The sequence below is a fragment of the Papio anubis genome, chromosome 14 (genome assembly GCF_008728515.1).
Source record: "Papio anubis isolate 15944 chromosome 14, Panubis1.0, whole genome shotgun sequence".
Classification (NCBI taxonomy): Eukaryota; Metazoa; Chordata; class Mammalia; order Primates; family Cercopithecidae; genus Papio; species Papio anubis.
The window spans coordinates 16,338,471-16,358,712 of NC_044989.1; the positions used below are offsets into that span (position 1 = coordinate 16,338,471).

The 20,242-nt window shown below is 46.8% G+C and overlaps 1 protein-coding gene across 7 annotated transcripts in view; it reads right to left on the reverse strand.

Annotated features, from left to right (window-relative positions):
* FAM49A (family with sequence similarity 49 member A) overlaps positions 1–20,242 on the reverse strand; it is a 109,576-nt gene that overhangs the window by 60,153 nt on the left and 29,181 nt on the right. For 5 of the 7 annotated variants that reach the window (XM_009183721.4, XM_009183720.4, XM_021924599.2 and 2 more), the window contains one exon: positions 7,132–7,287. The gene's annotated coding sequence lies outside the window, so the exon portion shown is untranslated. Of the gene's footprint in view, positions 1–17; positions 208–7,131; positions 7,288–14,749; positions 15,986–20,242 lie in introns of those variants that run through there. The other 2 variants (XM_021924595.2, XM_021924596.2) reach the window with 2 other exon arrangements.

A 20,242-nucleotide genomic window follows, 5' to 3' on the forward strand; every position in this document is an offset into this window, starting at 1 on the left:
CCTTTCTAAATGCTTACCTGTATTAACTCATGTAGAGATCACAGAACCCTTACAAGGTTGGTGCTATTAGTCTTCTCATTTTAGAGATGAGGAAATTGTCCTATGAAGAGGTTTGATAACTTGCCCAAGAGCATCAGCCGGTAGGGGGCTGAAGAGGATTCCAATCTAGGCAGTCTAGCTCCAGAGCCTGGACTCTGAACCGCAGCACTACAAAGGATTATATCAAGACCACAATTAAAGCAAATCTTACCTGAAGCCCACTAACATGTACAATGTTTGTTATATGGGGGTCCTGAGACTAGGTACATGTGCCTCTGCAAATGTCATCAAGTTTCTAGGCTCCTTGTATTACACGTTATAGCAACTGAAGACAATTGATAGATGGCCTTTCCCCTCTTCCTTGATGTGCAGCATAGTAAAGCCTTCAGGTCTGGAGACAGGAAAGAACTGAGGTACAAGAAAGAAGGTCCTAAGAGGGGCACTGATGACCAAGTGGGGACCTTAGAGGAAACACTGGCCAAGTTGGTTTCAGCAGTCACAATTCTTCATAACTCCTCTGCTAGTGTGCACCTGGTCCCAACCCCCGGACTCTACCTACTTCTGGGTCAGTGCAGTGTCCGTCCTGGGGCCAGTGTGCTGCCAGCTTATAGCTCCAAACAGAGAAAGGCAGGTTTGCCATCAGGCCTAGGCTAAAACCCTCTGCCAAGCTGGTTCTCCTGGATTCCAACCCAAAGAAGGAACAAAGACAGGGTTGGAAGAAGGAGAGAGAACTGAAACCAAGTAACTGAACATTGTCGCTATGCCAGAGCTCTCAGCATAGGGCTGGTAGCTGCCTCATTCAGGCCTGCAGCCAGGAGGGTGGGGTACAAGCTAGCCCCACTTCACTTTGTGAGCCAGATCAGCTGTTGTCTGTTGAGGGCTGACAGAGGCCTTGCCTGCCATGAAGAGGTGAGGGGTAATTTATCTCCCTCCAGCGGGGCTTCCTGTTGGTGGTCGTTTCAGTGCAAACCCCACATCAGGGTCCTGCCAGGCCACGTGGGATTCAACAGGACTCAAGGACTCTTTTAGGAGTTGGGTGTCTTAAAGACAAGTTCAGAGATGGAAGAAGCTGCATGATCAAGCCCAATTCCCTCATAGTTATGACGAAGGGAGGAGGGCTCACCAAGGTTAATTGGTGAGTCAGTGGCAGTTTGGACTAGAATCTACGTTAACCCCAGATAGCATGGCCACTTTCTGTTTTTCTTCCGCTCTCCCTTTTTGTTTATTTTTAAATCTGTATCCCTGTTGTATCAAGAAAGTGTGACAGAGAGGCAGCACTGTGGGGTTTTGAAGGAGAAAGGAACTCTTTTCAGCTGGGCTATCAAGTCAGGCTTCTTTGGGGAGGTGGCCTTTGGTGTGGATTCTGAGGACATGGAGGACTACAGAGCCCAGGCCAGGATGAGAGTGTGCTCGAACCTGCCTCAGTGCAGGAGCAGGGGCAGGAGGATGCTGCCTCTGAAAAGAACACTGCCCCTTTCTCCCCTCACTCCCTTTTCCCAGCATCTTCTCTTTCTCCTTTTAAACTATCTTTTTGAACTTCACTTGATGTAAAAGGAATGCTCACTCCCCCTGGCTGCAGCCAGGGTTTTGGAGAGAATGGGGTCAGAGAAAACACGTGTTGAGGTCTACTTCTCCTTAGAGGAAGAAGAGAAGAAACCCAGGTCATAGGTCTTGCCTCCAGCCCAGTCCATTAGGAAGAACAAATAGGGCCCCTAAGAACAAGAAACCAGACAGCCCTGGCTGTAAGGGGGGCAAGTGGTTCTAAGTGCAGTTTGGTAAAGGGCATGTCATAGAGCTGCCCTTGTCTCCAAAAGATTCCATCAGAGCAAAGCACTCACCCCAAAGCCCCTCGCTGTTGAGATGTTTATGCCAACTAGGACTGAGGCATGGTTAGGTTTAGAGATGATTCTGTAAGGAGGGATGACTGCCCAGTCTCTAGAACTAGAACCAGCTTCCTTGTAAGGTGGTGAGTTCCCCATTCCTGGAAGCATGTGAGCGGACACCGAAGGGAAAGATGTAGCTTTCAGAGGGCTTCTAGACATATGCTGCTCTGACCTCACTGCTTGCCCAGTCCTGCATTTTGGAGTCTAGGTGAGACTCAAGTCCAAACACAATGCTTAGTTTCATAGTTTCCTCCTTGGTCTGTCTGAAGCCCCATCTGCTTGTGGAGAGGATGATACACAGCATGAACAGTGCAAGAGGGGACAATTAGACAAAAGTTTTGATCCTGATGTCCTCATAGCTGTGGGCTTTGGTCAAGCCATTTCCTCCCTGAGTTTCAGTCTCATCTTCTGTACTTGGTCCCAGGCTACCTCCTGGAGCTTGTGAACATCCAACACCATGAAGTGCAGAGATCTTGGCACATCCGGGGAAGTGTGCAGGTGAAAGATTAAGTCTAGCGCATCCATTCATCTTCCAGCCAGCAGGGGTGATGGGAAGTCAACTGCACCATGCTCTGAGCTAGGTTCTAGAATAAATTCTACATAATGTACACATATATACATACACACATATATACTCATATATACACACACGTACATGCATATGTACATACACACGTACATAAAACCCTCTGTGTGTGTATGTACATATACGTATTCCACCCCAAGAGTTCCAAAAAGAAAGTAGCAGGGGAAATACAGTTTTCACTTAGAAGAAGCAGACTCGGGTCTCTGCAAAGCTGCATTTTACCACCAGAGAGCTATGATGCAATCCATGCTGTTAAATCAGTGTTTCTGGATGATGAAGACGAATTCCTCCTCCTCTTCTTTCTACTTCTTTTCTTGGTCCTCTTACCCTATTCTGCTCACTAACACCTCCATAGGGTCAGAGAAAAGATCAATTCAAATTAGTCAATTTGCTTCTTTTTAGTCACTGTTGGGAACAAAGTGGGAGGATGAGGAGGTGGCTACTAATGGATTTTTGAAAAGCAGAGTTGAGGCATTATCTGAGCATGAGGAGCAGGCTGGCTATTTCCTCCTCACCCATGACAGAGAAATCAATGTTGGCCCTTATTTCTAGAGTGCAGTTCTGTACCTGAGTATCCCTCTTTCAGCTCCCAACTCCTACTCATCCTTCAATGCCCAAATCATACGGCTCCTTTTGGAGCCTTCTCTGACTGTCCTGGGCAGAGAACACATTCCATCCTCTGCATCCACATCGCTTTGTTCATGTCTGGGTTCTTATCTGCCATGTGCTCCTCTGACTGTTGGCTGCCTTTGTCTTTGTCACGTGATTCGAAACTCCTTGAGGTGCTGACCATGTCTCATTTGTCCTGATGTTCACGGCCCAACACGGGGTGTGGCCCTTGGTAGATACTCAGATATTACCTGTTTAATGAGTGTGTAATTTCTAAAAGAACACTCTGATTTTAGTATTCAGTGGAGAGACGGTTAAGGAACGGATATTACTCATTCATTTTCTGATGGGGAGAAAATGTAACAAGACCTAAATCCCATCATTTCTACTAGAATAGTTAAGTTTTTGCCAGCCAATTCTATGAGAAACAAAACTTACGTTCTAACCATTTCACAGCTATTTGTGTACTAAGACTGGGCATGAAATGATGATGTTTAACATTCATTACAGCACCAATGGTGGGAAGGGTCATTGTCTGCATCTACAACCCATGGCCATCTCATTCAGTTGATCTGTGTGAACTTATTTTACAGCCAAGGAAAATATAATCTTATAATAATATATGAAAGAGGTATAAAATAAGCATTTTAAGGAACTGGGGTTTCAAATAAAATTAGGCTCTTTGCCTCTTAAAACTCCAATCTTATCAACTCATCCATTTTTGCTTAAAACTGTGAGCAGCTCTGAGCTGTCCTCAAAATAGACTCAAACCACTTGGCTTGGTCTGGAAAATCCCTCATTCATACCCTCGCTTCCCTCCCTAAGTGAGTCCCTTGGTCTCTCAGACTCACCTCTCCAAATTCCACAGTCTCAGGAAGGAGGTGAAGGTGCACAGTGTTCCCCAAGGCACAGCTCTTGCCTATGTATCTCCATCTTCCGGCCTGGAAATTCCTAACACCCTTCCCTGAAGCATCTTGACCTCTTTGCTTGATACCTGCCTGGCTATATCTCATCTCCAGGACTGAGTGCAGACAACCTACTCCTAGGTAGCTTCCGTGGTTGCACCCCTCTATCTGGGTCAGGGGACTCCTTCTCTGAGCTCCCCAAACACCCATTCCTACTGCAACACTGATGAAAGTGTGTTGTCTAGCCATTAGTGTGTCTCCTCGTAAAACCAGAAGCAACTCAACCGCAGGGGCTGACCTAGTCCTCATTTATCCCCAGTGCCTGGTGCAGCATTCACATAGAAGAGGTACTCATATATCTGCTGAATGAATGATCCTCCTTCTACCCTGAAGGCAAGAAGCAGACTCAGGTCTCTGTAAAGCTAGACCAATTGTCTAGATAGACCAATTGTCTACCATGTAAGTAAATTCCAAGAGAACAGGTAAAAGTGACCTTTGGGAGGTTCCAGTGGAAAATTCCTACTCTAACAAATTGGCTCTATGATGATCAAATTAAGACAACTGTTTACTTCAACTTACTTTATCAATGCAACTTCCTCAAGAAGCCTTGATAGCACCAGGCCATGGAGTCCTAAGAAAGTGACCGAGACTCATTAATCTGCAGTCTCAGTAGCTAGGGCCCAGTAAAGATTTTCGAATGAATGACTAACACAACATTGGGTAAGAGCTCTGGAGAAGAGAAAGGAGGGGTAGAAGAATCTCCAGAAAAGCCAGTCAGAACATAAACGTCCAAGTCCTTTATGCCCTCGCTTCATTCCACAGGCTCCTCATTCCTTCTGCTCCAATCTTACTGGTCACTCAAGGTTGGGTAAAGCCCAAGCACATTCCCTGCTCAGAGCTTTAGTTTTGGCTCTTCTTTCTAGCCTTGCTCCCTCACTTTCTCCAGATCCTGCCCAAATAATGCCTTATCCAGAGGTGTTCCCTGGCACTGTATATAAAACACTAATGCCCATTTCCCTCAACTCTCTAGCTCTCTGACTTAGCTTTATTTTTTTCTGCTTTACTTTTTTCATAGCACCTAATACTGCCTGATGTAATACATGCATGTGTGTTACTTGTTGATGATCCCTTGACTCTACTTAAATGCAAGCTCCTTGAGAACAAGAACTTGGTTTTGTTCTGTCCTGTATCCCTAGCATCAAGATCAGCGCGAGCCACCCACTGCCTGGTTCATGTTCCATGAACATCTATTGACTGAATGAATGACGGGATGAATGACTGCCTTAGAAAAGGTAACAGGCAAGGAAGAAAGCCCTGAATGAGCATATGCTTGGACCCTGACTGTCTTGCTGAGTGCCAGGCCAGGACACCTGCCCCAAATCAATTGACCCTTACTCTTGGTCTTGGATGTAAGCTAGTCTGAAGGGAAAAAGACACCAGCAGGGAGTTAGTTTTCAGCTAATACCTCATGGGACAAAGGGGTAGGAAAGTAGTGGTTCTAACTTTGGGTATGGCAGAGAAAACCTTCCAACGGCCAGGTTGGAGAGGCAATCTGGCTAAAGTCCAGGTGAGAAAAGGCTTCTATGGATGAAGAACTCTGAAATAAAAAAGGCTGTTAACAGTTTCTCTCCTTTTTAAATTGTTGGGACTTAACAGTATTTGTGGACAAGGCCTGTCCTAGATTTTAGGCACAAGGCTCAAATGAAATCCAGATATGGGATCAAAGCTATATTTAAGTAGCTCTTAAAAAGGGTGGGTAGGGAAAGGAGCTGGTATTTGCTGAGGTCTCCTATAAGCAAGAAACCATGCTCATGCATGATCTCACTTAATCCTCAACACCAGCTTATAACATGGAGTGTACTATCCCTACCTTACAGGTGGGGAAACAGCAGCTTGGGGATTTAAAATGGTGATTTAAGCAAAATCACTGAGCCAACACATAGCACAGCTGAGATCTGAAGTCAGGTGTGTCTAAGTTGCAAAGCTTTTCTCTTTCCTCTGAATTATGCTATAGCTCAGAAACTACTCTAGAGAAAGAAACCACAAGAGGAAGAAAGGAAGCAGGCATGAGATAAACATGTTCCCCAAGAATAAGAGTCTGGCATAAGAAACAAGTCTGGGTTAAGACAATCCTGGGAATGCAAAACGAGCTTTAGATATCACCTGGTCTTACCTTCTGTCCTATGCTTAGCTTTGTGAAACGCTTTTGCTTCTAGTTTTCAAGAAAAGTCAAGGTATCTAGCTGAAAAAGAAGAGTTTCAAGACAGAGGATAGCAGAAGATAACACCAAAAACTAGTGCAAGAGTGAAGATGTGTGGCCATCTCAGTGTGCTGGCTTTTTTTTTTTTTTTTTTTTTTTTTGATGATTCCTAACTGCGAGTCCTTACGCTGGGCCTGCTTAAGGGAGATGTGTTAATATACCACAGTCCAGGCAGCTGAACCCTTGACCCAACTTTAGTCATCTGGGAGGGATGTCAGCCTACATCAGGTGCAGTTCCAGTGAAGACATTCTAGTATATATGGCCACATTCCTCGCACATAAGAAGGAAAGGATCCATAAGTGATTGGGAGGAGGGGAAAGAGAAGAGAATAAGCAGACAGAGCCATTGTATTGGCGGTCAGGGAAGTGGGTAATGAGAGTGGTTAGCTGCAGCCTGTCTGCTGCAAGTGCTCTTGGATGAAACTTCATGAACTGAATTTGTTTCTAAAGATGTTGTAGCAGGTGGGATGCAAGTCAGTTCTCTGACATGGGATCTAAATTCCATCTCAGATTGGCTACCAAAGGACCTCTCCTCCTACTGTCTAAATCTAGCTGGGCAGAAAGGAACACTAAATGGTTCTGCAAGGAAAAAGGAACCTAGATCTACAGCTCGAACCTGTTCTTCCCCTGCATGTAATTCTCAGCTACCTTCTTTCATTCCTTAACCCCCAAAGACTCAAGATAGCACAGATCCCATTCAGAATACATCTATAGAACCCAGAGCCTTGAACGCCTTCCTTGATTCTTTCATGTCTTTCATAATATAAGCATGCATATGATATATTTCCTGCAGTACAATGACAGTTATCACTGTGCTACACGCTATAACCAAAGTCAATTGTTTCTTACCTGGAAATATCTCCTGTGATTCAGTTTCACCAATCCAGGCTGATGGGATGAATCAGCTTAGCTGCTGTCTGGCCAAAGGAAGTTGGGCTTCCCAAATCAGGACGGTGGCCTCCTAAAGTCCTGTAGCTTTTCTGTCCTTAAGATGGTGGTACCCTGCTAAAAAGGGAATGCAAGTCATGTTACTGTGAGAAGCAATTTCCTATTCTCTACTAGTCACAATATATTTTTTAAGGAGAGCAGAGAGTCACAAGATCATAGATTATCAGGCCTGAAGGACATCTAAGAGATAATCTTGTCTAATTCTTTCGTTTTATAATTAGGAGGTTGAGGCTCAGAGAAGAAGCAGCCTCACTCGGGGACTCAGCAGTTTGGGAGTCAAATACACATTGGAACATATCTCTGACTCTCTGGCCTTTGACTTACTTTTTAAATGCAGCCACATGGTCAGGTTGACTTCTCCAACACGTGGTCATTGACCTTGAATGGGAAGTCATTTTATTTTTTGTTGAACAGTTTTGAAAAAGGGAGGTGGCACTTTTTCCAGATTGCTGTTTTTGTAGTTTCACCCCTGGGAGCTAAATTAGTAAAACAGCCCACTTCAGGCATGTGATTGGGATGGTTCTCCCTGTTTCTCACTAGAAAAATATTGTTATAAAATGCCATGACCCATGAACACAGTGACACAGTGGCGAGTGAGTGCTGCTCTTCAGTGAGAAGCATATGTGGCCCCAGGTCTCTCTCTCTCTCCCTCTCTCTCCATGTTTCAGAGAAACACAGCAACAGACATGGACTCTTTTTCCATGAGTATTATTTATTGCAGGGTTTTCTTCCTGGCTCCTGTGCATTTGAATGGCCACTCCTTTGTGCAGAAAACCAAATCACAGAAAACAGAGGGGAGCTCTCACGTATTAAGCAAATATCTGTCAGGCATACCATGAGAATTGTATAGATATACTTTCTTATTAATTTGTCCTTAAAAAATCCCGGTGAGACACCGTTAATTCCATTTTTCCAAAGAGGTAGGAAACCAGTCTTTCAAGAGCTAGGATGATCTGCAGAGTCAAAAAGAGATACAATGCAGAACCAGAAATAAACCCATGCCTCCTAAATCTACTTTTTGCTATCTAAACTGAACTATAGTTTGTTTCTAGGGCAAAACACTAGAGTTGCCTGCTTTTTCGAGTGTTTCAGCTTAAATGTATGAGACAGTTCTTTGGAAGCTGAAATTGTTATAAGGGCATGAAAAATTACTCTTATTAGATTCTCTTTCTGATGGGGGTGGGGGATGGTGGTGGGGCTTGTGGGGGAAGGAGGGGGTCTACAATCTAAGACTTCCTGACAGGCTCCCAGGCCCCTAGAGGCTGGGCTGGTTCTGGCTCTCAGCAGCAGGGCCAGCAGCAAGAGGGCACCTCAGGAAGTCATAATTATCAATGCTCCCTGGCTCAAGGCTTTGTTCCTGTTCTCTGACAACAAGGGACATGCCAGGAGAGATGGGGTGGGGGTGGAGAAAGAGGAAGAAAAAACAGGAAGTGAAGTGGGGGAGGAGGGAAGGAAATGATAGAGAAAACATAGCAACTCTAAAATGTCCTTGGCTTGATGAGAAAGTGATTTCTGAGTGGACTTTAGTGGAACTGGGCCCTGCATTTTGGGAAACCGGATTGTGACGGTAATGGGGCGGGGCAAAGACGTTTATTTCCTCCAAACTCAGGGTTGGGGTCCACAAATTCCATTTCCCACCACTGAGCACAGCCTGGTACAGGGCTGTTTTCCACACACTCAGGTGTAGACACGGAAGGTGGTGAATTTCCAAAGAAGGAATCTGGGGTAAGGCCATGTTCCTCACCTCCTGACTGTGGCTGAGGGGACAGGCGTGTCACAAAAGGATCTGGAAAGTGATCAGGTATCAGGGAGAGCTATCCCATCCTCATTGCCTTTTTTTTTTCTTTTTTCTCAAATGTCCTCAAAATTGAACCCATTTTCAGAGTGCACGACTGGGACGGATTCACTCAGCTGGGTTCAGCACGAACGCTGCTATCTTCCACCACAAAACCAAGAGGGTCAGTCAGGCGGAACACTGGGTTTCCTCCTGATCATGATTCTAAGGCACCTCCTGCTTGTTTTCCTATCCATTTTGTTCACTCCATTTACTTACTGAGGCTTACAGAAATTCCCCAACTCCAAATGCACATCATAGAGAATGACAGTCACCTGGTAACTTGAACAACCACACACCACATACAGAGATGACCCTAATAATAACTTAATAATCAAATACCACTTCTACTCATGCTAATACTATTCATAGACCCCTGATGGGCACCAGGGGGTAGAGAATGCAGAGCACCCTTATGGGTAAGCCATCACATACCGGTCCCCCCTACTCCAGCAGGTCCCCCATACTGGCTATGCATCTAAGAAGCTAACAAAAAATACAGACACAATCCAGAGTAGCGATCAGGAAACTTGTATGGTTAAAAATCTTCTCAGAGGGTTTTAGTGTCACCAACCTGGCTCCGATCCATGGACTAGCATTCAGTTAACATGGACCCCAACTCAGCTCTCACCCTCACCCCACCTTCTCTCAGCTTACAGATGCAACCACAAAGGCTCTCCAAGGGAAGGGGCTCACTTCAGGTCCCACAGCTAATGGCCTCCCAGGGATCTGTCCCACTCCTTCAAACCAAACGTAGAACAAAAAGTCAGTATATGTTTGAGAGGACTCCACGCCTTCTGAAGCAATTGCTGATGGTTTACTGTGTGGGTCACCCCAGGGCCAAGTGTCCATTAGGGAGAACAGAGAGCAAGGAGGGGGGAAAGAAACGGAAAACTCTCATCTCTCGTCTCCACAGACTGCACAACCTCACATATCACCAGCAACACCAGCAGGCATTTGCTGCCATCCAAGCAGCCACGCTCGGCCCAGGCTACTTCCACAGTGCTATGCCCCGTGCCTGGCCTGGTGGGGATGCACACAACCCAACACAACCAGGAGTTTGCCCTTCTGTAGCACCTGGCAGCCAGGAAAACGCTTTCCCATATCTTTTCATCTTTGCTCATTTTGAGAGAGGTACAAAGCTGAGGGGTAATCACCCCAGTTTATAAATGGAGAAGCCGAAATCAGAGACAGGAGGTGCCTTATCCAGAGTCTCAAAACAGACCTAGGGCCTGAAATAGGCATCTCCTGTCTTCCAGTCTAGTGACCTTTCCCTGTGTCCTGTCCCTCCCCACCCCATTCAGGGGAGGGCTAGAGAACAGCATCAAATGGCTGCTGCCTTCCCCTTTTAAATGGATCTGGAAATTGAAAAGTAAGGCAGAGCAACAGAAGGGAAGGCAATATCCACTATGAGAGGCCAAAAGGGCCCCAAAGACCACATCCTCACCCTCCAGGGTGGGCAGTCAAGAGACCCAAAGCCCACGGTGGGGCATGCTTGTGCCCACAGTTTACCAGCAGCAGAGCTTAGATTGAGTCCCTCAATGCTAGCAGCACAGACCAACACTGAAAAACCAGAAGGGGTAGGTGTTTAGATAATAAAAATAGCTAACACTGATCAAGTACTTACTGCATATTGGGCTTTGTTTAGCACTGTACATATAGTGACTCCCTGAAACCTCATGGCAACCAAACTACGTAGGCATTATTATTGTCCCCTTTTACAGATGAGGTAACTGAGGCACAGAATGATTGAGGCACAGAATGATTAAGTCACTTGTCCATGGGATTTAGCTTTTGAGTGAGAGAGTCAAGGTGTGAATGTAGGCAGTCTGGCTCAAATTCTGCAAAGCCAAATAGTGGAAAGAATGAGAATAAAGCAAATACACTAGGAACAGACGACACCTTCGTTCAAAAGGAGAGAAGGAAGATAGGAGACTCTCCAGGCAGGAAAGACTGAGAGATGCTGTGCAGGCAGAATTAGGAATTTATTCCCTAGTCCCCTCTGGGTAGCAGCTGACCAATGTCAGCCAACACCAGTAAATGACATCCTAGTCTTCGTGTTTATACAGCAAGACTGTGGGAGGAGCGAGTGGCTGGGCCAGGGAGGGGACAAAGGGAGGGCCTGAGATGGGAGAGTCACCAGGATGGGTGGAGGGGATGATGCTTTGGGAATCCAATTCCTATGTCCCACAGGGATGGAGCAGCTGGGCAGGCTGGCAGGCAATTCCCTTTGTGCATCCCCAGCACCAGCAGGGCACACATGCCCGGGACACCAGGCTTCGGGGATGCCACTGGGTTTCAGCCTCATGAAGCCTGGGAAGCCAGGAAAGACAGGGGTCATCTCTCACCATTTCCCCCATGAAGAGACTAAAGCCAAAAACAGTCACAGCCCTAGAACAATAATAACAACAATAACAACAGTCACCATTTGTTGGCAGGTTATGATTTGTCAGTAAATATGCTAGATGCTGTATATAGATTATGTAAAAACAATAACAACTCTGAGAGGTCCATATGATTATTCTTAATTTAAGAAAAGCTAAGTAATTCTGCAAAGGTCAAAGCTAGCAGGCTATGAGAAAGGATCTGAACCACCATTTATCGGACTGTGAGGCCCCTGATCTCACCTCAAAGCCATGTGTGCTGTGAAATGGTTAAGTGACTTGCCCACAACCGTGCAGCCGTGCTAACCCACAGCCAGCTTCTGGGCTGTCAGAGCACATGGGCACAGGCTTTTACGTCCACATACTCCCTACACTACACATCCACACTAAGTGCTGCTAACCACTTTTATATACACAGACAAACAACTGGGGTGACTTAATGGTTTATCATCCAAACCAGGATACCTCTGAGAGTGAAAGGGGGCCCTTTTAATAATATTGCTGGGACAACAGGCAGACACCAGGACTGTCCTAGGCATGTAAGAACAAGCGGTCACCTGAATACAATCCACACTCCCACAGGCTGGTTACTTTTATATCCAGTTGTGTTGGTAGAGAACTCTCCTGGACAATGCCTTGCTTCCCAATCCACACAAATACTTCTTTGCAATAATTCACTCTCCCTGTGTTCACCTGCCTGTCCGGAATTCATGGAACTCGTTGGCCTTATAGAGAAACAGACTGATGCCACTTGGTTATAAAGCAGACATTCTATGGTTTGAGAAGGGAGGGTGTCACTAACTGAAACAGTGTATTTTAAGAGACTGGTGGGTTCCTTGTGCCCTGGCAGCCCAGAACCCGAATACCCAGCTGTTCTGATAAGCAGCCAGTCAAGTCCCTTAAGCGCGAGGGCTCTGTGGCTTTCCCATTGAGGACTGCCTGAGGCAAGCAGACGGGAAACCAGCACAGGAGTACAGCTGCCACCAGTACTGGGCTTGCTGGAGAAACTGCAGTCTACTGGGAGGACACAGACCTGGGGTCCTCGGGGGACAGGCACATCTCTCAGACAAGGCCTGGCCTTTTTCTGCTGCCGATCATGCCTGGAGGTGAGCAGCTCTAGCCTGGTGAGAGATCTTCCCCTTTCCCCCTGACTGGGCCTCGTGGGGAAGGAGGTGGCATTTAAAGCTCGTTTTTGTTTTGCTCTTTCCCTAAGAATCTGCCTTCTTAGGAATCTCTGACCAAGAGGAAGGAAGAATCTGCTGTTCTTTTGAAGCCAGGAAATCAGTCTTAACAAACTCTCCCATCAATACAGGTAAAGTGCAGTGCTAATGAGAAAGCAGAGGGAATTTGTCTGTTCTCTGAAGAGACCGTTTCTGGCATATGTTTAATCGTGGAGCATCACAGGGCCTTGAGGCCATGGATTTTCAGAGGCCCCAGAGAAGCCTGCCAGCTCCCAGCAGCCCTAGAAACTGGCAGGGCTCTTGGCGGCACTGACGGGCAGGGCTCTGGGCCCTCATCCTGCGATAACAGGAATAGAGATACTTTTTACCTGTTTTGTGTAGGGGCTTCTACAAGTGATGATTTTTTTTGGTAAACAGATCCTTTTGCCAAATTAGGCCATGTGCACAGGTTGTGGGAGTTAGGGAAGGCACTTACCTTCTTATGGGTTACCGTTCACCACACAACAGCTGTGATTATGACTATATGTTATAATGTTATTCTGGGGGACACTTAAGACCTAGAGAAGGAAAGCATCTGTCTGATGCCACCCAGCACACAGCCTTCCCACGGTGGGAAGCCCAGCATGGAAGGAGCCCAAAGACCAGATAGTGACTAACTGGGAGTTAGTCACTATCTGTGGCTCAGGCAGTCCTAGACAGTCAGAGGCCAACAAACCAGTGATGATGGTGATGGGGCAGAAGATATCAACCTTATTCACTGAGCACTGACTGTGTGCCAGGCATGGTCTAGACATCATCTGGATGTTCCATCCAGCCCTCGCCCCACTCTTGCTGGAAAAGGCAGTGCTCCTATGATCCACATCTTACAGATAAGGAGCTGGACAGTCACTCAGAGAGGCTGGGTGACGAACTCTGGGTTAACGGCAAGTAGATAACGAAGTGCGCATTTGGACTCACATCTGAGGGACCCCCTCCTGGGCCCTGACCACTGTACTCTACAGCAAAGGAGAGGACCCAGGCCACCCTCAGAGGTGGCGTATATGAGTCATAGGGTGGGGAAGGCAGTTGCAAGTGGCAAATGGTTCTGAACCAGAACAAGAGCCCAGATCTCTACTCCTGGGCTCACATTAGTTCCATTTCCTAGGGCTGTGGTTTAATATCTCTCTGTGGTCTTTGTAACACCTGAATAGCCATTAAGATGAGTGTACCCATGTTCAGGGCAGGAGAACACCTGCCAAACTGGCTGCAGCATTCAGGAAACTCCACCAAGCTTTTCGATGAGTTCACATCGCACTGCCTGAACACAGCCGCTGGGGTGGGTTCCTTCTCCTTGAGACTGCATTTCAGAATGTCAGTTACACTAGGTCTCCTCTGAGTGAGGAAGTGGGAGGCACCTTAGAAACCCAAGGAGACCAGCTTCCTCTTCTCTGACAGCCCCAAGCAACAACACAATTGGATGCCAGATAAAGGGGCATTTTTACCTCCCCTCTTCCCATCCAGGGCTCCAACTATAGGAGCATCACCATTCGGGAGGGGTAAGGGGCACACCTTAAGCAGGTTGGAGATGTCAGCAGCTGACAGCCTGCCTTGTCTCCATCAGGAAGGCAGCAATAAGACAAAAACCAGCAGTCTGGGCTGTGGAGTCTGAGCCTGACCACCCCCAGGGGATGCAAGCCAGGAGGATGCCTTGACTTAGTCTTGACCTGGGTCTACCCCTAACTTGGCCTTGGCTGGGCTGTGTGACCTTTAGTTAGTCACTATGGTCAGATCCTCAGATACAACACCCGTTAAATGCAGATCATATGGCGATATATACCAGCAAGCCTCTTTGGACTACTTTGAAAACCAAATGAGCTATTACATTTTTGTTCATGTTTTATCTCCACCATTGGGTGGAAAGTTACTTAACAGGAGAGGTCATGTCTCATTCATCTTTACAAACGATTGTAACTAGCCCAGAGCCCTGCACAAATGAGGAGTTGATGGTTGAATTTGTAAAATTCAGCTTCTCTGACGGCAGTGAACAGCCCAGCGTAGCTGGGGATGAAGGAAAGTGGTGGCGGAGATACAGTGAGTAGAAAAAGAGGCTGTTGTCAGGCTGTGGAGGACTTTACACATACCGATGCTTCTAAATTTCATCTGTAGCTGGATGGTAAGCTTGTATCCCAAAAGCTTTAGTAAGCATTAGTGGAGGATGGTGCTGTGGAAAGAGCCTGGGGTCTCAAGCCCAGAAATCATGAACCTCAGTCTCCGGTGTTTGGAGCTGAGCCTTAGTTGCCTTATCTGCAAAATGAGAATAACAGGTTTATTCTAGGGTCATTAGGGGTGCCTAGCATTTAAAGTGACCAGTGTGGTATTTGGCATCTATTTGAATTTCGGCAAATACTACTGCCCTAAATGAGTCAAGCTGACCTTGACTATCAGATGTAAGGGCATGTTACAGAGGTTCTAGGCCAGTGCTGCCTTGGAGTGAGAAACTAAGCAATGGTACCATGGCCATACTGCAGTGAGGACAATCTAGAGTCTAGAGTCAGTCTGACTAGAGTCATGTGCTGTCCAAGTTTCCAGCAATCCTGGTATGCTCCGGCATATCCTGTGAACACCTACAGCCCTCATGCACCCAAAGGCCACATGGTGTCACATGGCAAACACCCCCTGAGTCCCATAGACCACCTCAAAGCTTCCCAGTGCCCCAGCCTACAGCACTATCTACAAGGGACACTGTCAGGTGGCTTCTGTTGGGTGTTCTGTAGAGATCACTTATGCCATAAGGCCGGCTAGGAGGCACAGCTCTCTGGGCTGAGAAGCAGGAGATCTGGGTTCCAGTTCTACATGGCAAGTGACTTGCCCTGTGCACAGTGGCTGAACAGTCTTGGGACTCTCAATGTGTGGAAATGCCCTTCAGTGCAGTGTTTCTGTAAGAGCTTAACCTAAGATATACACTGCCATTTGAGAAAGTCATGTTCTTACCAGGCAAACCTCTGCTAAAACTACCCTGACAGTGAAGCCCCTTCTGTAGAATGCTCCTGTTTAAACCCAACAGGAATATGCTCAAGTTCAGAGGGTCCCTGGTTTCTAGTTTCCGCCTGACCAATTCCTGTCTGTGCCACCTCCTGTGAGTCATTACACACCGATGAGCCTCAATCTCCTCATGTGAGCCTCAGAGGCAACAATATATTGCTCATACTATTTTCTAGCAAACTGTTTCTTAACACTTCACAGAAAATACAAATCTCATTTTATTTGGATACTCTGAGGTCGGTCATCCTTCATTTTTGTGGGCAGAGCCAGACACACTTTCACAAAGCAGGCACGGGGGAAAATGAAAAACTTCCATCATTCTTGGGAAGCGGGAGAGAGTCAGAATCCATAGGATGAGGAATGATTGAGAATGTACCCATGACAGCTGGGAGCCGGCTTATCTACGACGCTGGCAAGGGTCACCCCTGGCCTCAGCAGACAAACACTGGCAATTGCACTCCAGACAATAGCACAGCTGCTCTTGTTCCTGGGCTCCCTGCTGTGAGGCAAAGCAGGGGTCATATGATCAGTATTCAGCATTGCATTCGTCCCCAAGATGCAAAGGGATTCTGCCTTCCCCAACAGCACAGGGCTACAGGAGGGGGGTGCACACCCCTCATCCCAATCGGGGGAGCAGTGGATAGAAGAATGGATAAGGATAAGATCCCCACAGAAATTGACTACAGGAAAATGCAGTTTCCATGTGAGAACCACCACCTCTAACAAAATCCATATTCCTTAGCTGAGGGTACAAGTTCTTCCATAAACGACTGCATACTAATTAGAGCCATCCTTTATGTAAACTCCCAGCTTAAGCCCAAATGTGATTTACTGCAGCTTTGTACTCTCTTGCCCTGCCCTGCAGCCTAGACTTTCACCCCCTACCCTGTCTACCATCCTTCAAGGCCAGCAGCAGAGTCTACTTCCTCCATGAAGTGTTCTCTGATACCCACCTAAGACCACAATCCATACTGACCTCTCCCTGTTCTGAACTCTCATAGAACTTTCTGTCTGTGCCACTCAGCATTTAGTGCCTATGAGTTGTCTCATGACTTTTATTTATTTATTTATTTATTCATTTTTGAGACAGGGTCTCATTCTGTCACCGAGGCTGGAATTCAGGGGCATGATCTTGGCTCACTGCAACCTCCACCTTGAATAGTTGGGATTACAGATGCAGGTCACCATCCCTGACTTTTTTCTTTTTTTTTTTTTGGTATTTTTTTTATAGAGAGGGGGTTTCACCAGGTTGCCAAGGGCTGGTCTCGAACTATCTGCCAGCCTCAGCCTCCTACGGTGCTGAGATTATAGGCGTGGGTCACCGCACCCAGCTACCTCATCACTTTCTGATGGGACTGTTACACCAATCCCCTAACTGGTTTGATCCTGCTTGGGCTGTGGCCCCGTCCTCTGCAGAAACAGCTTTTCAAAACACACATTTGATGATGTGTCATCCCTGCTTAAAACACTTCAAGTATTTCCTACCACCTTCATGATAAAGTCCAAATGCTCTACCATGCTCCTACCCTTCTCCTGGGAGTATTCACATTCCAGTCACACCGAAGTGTTTCCCAAGGTTATGTAATGAGGTGATATCAAAGGCAGGAGGAGAACCTGGATCGCCTGATAACTAGCTGAGGGTTCTTCCCTCAGTCCCTGGTGCTTCCCAGGCTAACACTGGACCACAGACAGGATGACTAGGAGCACATGACACTGAGTCATGGTCAAGGTGAGAAAGTCAAGACCTACTAAGTCTTTAGGCTTGATGAGCTTACACTGTTGATAGCCAGCCGATCCACCAAGCAACCAAGTGGGCAGTAGGTGTCTGAGACTCAGGCAGAGATTCATCTGCTGTTTCACCAACAGTGGGAAGGGGATCACTATTTCTCCTTTTGTAGGTGTAGAAAATAAGACTCCCAGTGGTCATAGCTGCTATCGGGACTAAAACACCAGCCACACCCCTTCTCTTATATTCCAGAATGGTAAAATCCAACATCCCCCCACTGTCACCACTTTGATGCCTCCCAAGCATCTTACAGTAGACACATCTGATGGCGAGTAACAGCACCTAGTTCCTGCCCAAGAGATCATTCTGTCCAAGACCCCCTTCTGGGGAACTTCATTTCTGCTCTAAGACCAGAGCTATCCCATGACTTTTCTAACTTCTTCAATGGAAAGATTGTGAAAAGAAACTTTCATTTAACAGAAGAGAGGGAAAACTCCACTCTAACTGCTTTATGTTTATCCAGAGAAGTTATCAAAAACTCTTACCAGGCGACTGCTTTCCCCCTAGGACATCACAGTGATAAGCGCATGTGTCTGGGGGTGGCAGAACGAGGTCCAGAGGAGAGCAAGACTAACATGTGATGAGCAGCACACACGGACCCAGGGGCATTCTGAGCCGGCTGGCACCAGCTCACCAGAGCCAACTGTACAGATCCCTTCCCAACTTCATAATCAGCGAGGCCATGGAAGTAGCTTGAAACCAGCCGTGGTGGAAGTATTTACACCATGGAAATTGTCCCACGCTCCCAGCAAGTTTGTTTGGCTTTTGTTTATCCCAGAGAATTTGTTATTAAACATTTAGGAGCACACCACTGAATGGATCCATAAGATGGACACTGGGTTGGGAAGACAAGACTTAAATTGTAGCTAAAGCTCTACCGCTAACTCACTGTTTGACTTGGGCAAGTTTCTTCCTGGTGCCTAAGTTTCCTTAACTGTAAAGGACATAAACAGCACTTTGGTAAATGTAAAACAGGGAGGAGACATTTGGCAATGCCTGCAGACATTTTTGGTTGTCACAACTGAGGTAGATGTGGTGCTACTGGACAGAGATGCTGCTAAGCATCCGACCACACACAGGAACACCCCTCCTCCTCCCTTAACAGAGACCTACTTTGCCCCAGACTCTCTTACTAGTGCCAAGGTTGAGAGATCCTGACGGGGAGATAGTCTCACAGTAGTCCATTGAAATACCTTGAACCCATCAGCATGCAGAAGGAAAATAAAATGAACTGGAATCAGCTTGCAGGAACCCTGGGAGGGCAGTGGTGCAAAACATTGCCACGGATGCTACAGGTTTACAATGCAAGGATGAGGTAGATCTCTTGCCCTAACATGGCGCCGGGCACACCATAGGTGCTCAGTAATCATCTGCGGAAAAAACAAATGTGTCTAGTTGAAATAACAATGTAGTCTCTCTTTAGCAAGCCTGTACTCCAGCCTGTGTGCATCCCCTACAGTGACACCAGGCAGAAGAATCTGACAAGTGTCTATTCACCTCCTCTCACCTCCTCTGGGAGGGTAGTGAAAAGACACGGTGTGAAGTTCCAGCCCTGGAGACTCAAGTTAGACAAATAATCACTAGCCTGGCATCCAGAGCAGCGATGGTCAGAAGAGCAATTTTATTTAAGTCATTTTCTAATAGGAGTTGAAGCATCTTGAAAAGTGAGGTTTTCAAAGGCTCCTCTGGGGAAGCAATTGTCAAAAACACACAGCAGGCAACCTTGCTTTCAACACATTCAAAGCCACTTTTTAAAGACAATCCTTTTATTCTCTGTACCGCTTGGGATTGAGAATGCATTTAGCACAAACCACCAGAAGCGGAAACAGAGTTGGGTAAGAAACGCGACCGACGTTGTGGCAAGCACAGGGAACTGCAACAGAATCTGATCAGGCTGGCACCACTCAGACACACACAAGGAAAGAGGCAATGCCAGGCAGCATATCTACTGTCCCCTAGCCTCTGGGGCCTGGAGTCAGCGAAAGTCAGGGGTGAGTCGTAACCACAAGCTGTTCCTGGAAGTCCCTTGCAAGACTCTGGATTCTGAGTTCTCACACTGAGAGAGGTAGCTGATTTCTAAACAAGCGATGACAGAACAGAGGACCTCCCTCTGTGTCTCCCTGAAGATGTGAATCTGACCGTAAACTATCTGACTCACAAAGCCCTTTAATTAAAAGCCCAAGGGCCTAGAGCTAATTCGAGATGTGGCAAGACCCAGTAGTTTCTCAAGCACCAGAACTGTGAGCAGATTAATGGGGATAATTTCGTCCTTCCTGGTCTATAAATGACAACTCACTCAACTATAAATTAGATGCACTGAATGCCAGAGCTGGAAGCCACCTGGGCAACTCTCTGCCCAGCCCCTTGCTTTGCGGATGAGGAGCCCATGGTCCAGGATAGGAGGCCGACTGCCCCAGACCTGGTCCCGAGCTTCTTACTGACTTTCAGCAAAATGCAGCTTTCTTGGTGTCCAGTGCTGAGTCACCTATCTATTCGGAGAAAATGTTTTTGTTGAGGTCTCTATACTCCCTCTGCAAGGCTTACTCAGAACTCAGGACAAGCTGGTTACAATCCATCTGGGACCTAGGGTCACAGGTTGGAAATAGGACAACTTCAGGGAAAGAAATTACCCCTGCCTGGGTAATATAGTAAGATCCTATCTCTCCCCTAACCCCTCGCCAAAAAAAAAAAAAAAAAGAAAGAAATACAAAACATTAGCTGGGCATGGTGGCATGTGCCTGTACTCCCAGTTACAAGGAAGGCTGAGGTGGTAGAATCACCTGAGCCTGGGAAGGTGAGGCTGTGG